Below are 3,268 nucleotides of genomic sequence, written 5' to 3' on the forward strand. Positions count from 1 at the left end.
TCTATTCTATTAACATCTCTCTATCTGTAGAATGGGTCTGTTTTATAAGTTGTCTTCTCAATGCAGAGGGCCCCCTGCCTGTCTCTGCCTAGGGCCCCAAATTTCCTAAAACCGCCCCTGAATACTGATACTGGAACTTCCATTTTTTAGTTTATAAACCTAAATAGAATTGTAAACTGGGCTTACTAACTTTCTAACTTTTTTTCCACCCCAACTTAATTTCTAGTAGGTCATTTATCATTCATGGTCTCATCTAATTGATCAAATGTCAAAATAAGATCTACAGCCATGCAGCAGGATATTTGCTAAATGGCTGGATGTAGATCAGGGATCTGTAACCTGTGGCTCTTTGAACCCTCTACAGTGGCTCTTAATAGCGGCTAAAATGTACATGAAGAGCTAAATAATGTACTATAATAAATACCAGTCTTTAAAGCTTTAGTGGGTTTTATAAGATGGAAAGGAATGACATTAAAAGAACCAGAAAATCATTTTAGAGACATTTTTCTAACATTATTTTAAAAGTTAAAAATACATAAATTGTTGGTTGTTATAATAATATGGCAACTAATTTCCTTTACGAGATGATAAAAAAAAATAAAGGGTTATTCTTTGTGGCTCTAAACAACTTTTACTTGGCCGGACTCGGGGCAAAAAGGCTCTTTGGATATGAAAGGTTGCAAGGGTTAATCATTATTAGAGGCTATTTTGTACCCTCTACAGTTCAAAGGATCACAATGGAAAAAAGACAATAAACTACCAATATTTATCAGCTTTAACAACTAAAATTTCAAAGTATGTTTAATATTTCATACTGAAATCTTTCATGAGTTGTTAAGCATGACCTTTTTAGACAGGAGTTAATGTGTGCAGTAATTTGTCTTCATGTCTGCAGGTCTCAGGATGTGGCGTTACTGCGGGGTCCAGCTTTAACCCGGTGCTCCCACCAGGGGCTGGGAAGCTCAGCTGAAGTTTGGAATCATCTGACTAAAGGAGGAGCAGAACAAGAAGAAGTGGCCTGAAAGCAGCCATAAAATGCATCACTGGGAGAAAGGACACCTCGTCTTCTATGAGAGATCCCCTCTGTAAAATACTTTCTATGCTCACCTGAGACGTTTATGATGATTTTATCCGTGTCGTCACTTTAACTGAGCTGTTAGCAGGAATGAGGCTGAGGCTGCTTTCATATAGATGTGTTTAATAAAAAAAAAAACATGGTTGCAGCCGTTGAAACCATCTAGAACTAGATCAAACAGAATAGACAGTGATGAATTGAAGCTGAAAGAACAGCGCGGTCCTGTTAATGGTTAAATATTTGACAAAATAAGATGAAAACTGTTCCTTATTAAAGCTTTCGTTTTTTTTATTTTTCAAGTTTGTGGAAAAAAAAGATTTAAAAATAAAAGCGCACATAAATGATTTGTATCTCATGTAGAGAAATACGTCGGCTGTGTCCTCGTCTTCAGTCTCGTCTTTGAATTGAAATGTTTTGCCATGGGTTGATGATAAGTATATTGTTACCTGAAAGTATTGTAAAGAAAAGAAAATGAGAAAATAATAAGAATACAGTGTTGTTTTCTTTTGTATGTTTGACATTTTCATTTAAAACATGGATTGAAACAACTTTATGCAAATAGTTTCCTTTTCTAATATTTACCTGAATGAGGAAGGGCTACCCAGGATGCTCGGTATGATTTTTATTTATTCATTGAATCTTTTTTCTTTACACAGGTTTGAAAAAGCAAATAGATATCCTCAGTAATGAGCATAAAGCTAACGATATTTGTACAAAAAAAAATTAGATTTAAATATTTTATAACAACAAATCAGTTTTAAAAACAGTTTGCCAGTTTAGATTATTATTAAAAGAAGCTCCGGGGCCAAAATTAATAATCAGATGGTAATGGTTTTGCAGGCCTGATTGTTTCAGACAATCCTTCATACAGAAGTTGATTAAATAAAATACAACCTGTAATGTAAACATATATTTTTCCACTTTACATTTACGTTAAGATTAGCCAATTTACTGAACCAAAACAGATTTAGTTTAGATTTTATGGATTATTTAAAAGATTTCAACCCTGAGATATAAACTCATTGTGATTTATCAGAGTTTATACATTTTATTTTTTAAATTAAAGATTTGATTCTTCAAACTTGTAGTAGTAGCTTAGAAGCATCTTATCTGATTTTTCCACATTTAAAAACTTTCCTGTGGTTTTTTAACTGATTTAGCCAGTTGATTCTACGGAAGAGGATTAGGGCCACTGGGAAAAAAAAAAACTTAACTGATTTTTTAATTTTATTTCAGTTTAACATGGGAAATTTTTATTTTTTTTTCCTGTTAGTGACTTTAGTATTGTGTCTATAGTATTTGGGCCAGGCTAGAGATTTTTTTTTTTCTATTTCGAGAATAAAGTTGTAAAATTGCAAGAATAAACTCGTACCATTATGAGACTAACGTCATATAATTATAAGAATAAACTCGTAACATTATGAGAATAAAGTCATAATTATAAGAACAAACTCTTAACATTAATAGAATAAAGTCATAAAATCATGAGAATAAAATTGAAACATTACGAAAATTAAGTGAGAAAATTACGGGAATAAAGTTACAATATTACGAGCCTAAAGTCGCAAAATTACGAGAATAAAGTCATAAAATTATGAGAATAAAGTCGCAACACCACGAGAACAAAGTTTTAGATTATGAGAACAAAGTTGCAAAATTATGAGAATAAAGTAGTAAAATTACGAGAATAAAATAAAATTGCGAGAATAAACTCGTAACATTATAAAAATAAAGTCCTAAAATTATGAGAATAAAGTCTTAACACTACAAGAATAAAGTTATAAAATTACGAGAATAAAGTTGTATTTTCTGACACCTCTTACAAGAAGCACTTTCTTCCCTAAAATGAGAAATGTCGAGCATCACGCTTTGGCCCAAATCTTTTTCGATGTCAAAGTGGACTCAGGTTGCTGATTGGTGGAGCTGGTCGGACGTCATCTGCTGGTTGGACTTCAAAGGTCTCTTTCTGAAACGACTTAATTCTCGTAGTATTACTTTATCCTGAAAAGTTTTAATTTAAAAATCTCTGGCCTGGCCCTAATTCTCCATCGTACTTTTGTGGCACTAGTTGCCTTTATGTAAAAAGATTGCATTACATGTCGGGACTCGATGTATCGAGGACTGAAACCGACCTCAATCCTTGGTCAACTAGTTTTTTTTTCTTACCATTGATGAAACTGACCTGAACTAAGG

This window comes from Cyprinodon variegatus, unplaced genomic scaffold (assembly GCF_000732505.1).
Source record: "Cyprinodon variegatus isolate N-32 unplaced genomic scaffold, C_variegatus-1.0 Scaffold583, whole genome shotgun sequence".
Taxonomy (NCBI): Eukaryota; Metazoa; Chordata; class Actinopteri; order Cyprinodontiformes; family Cyprinodontidae; genus Cyprinodon; species Cyprinodon variegatus.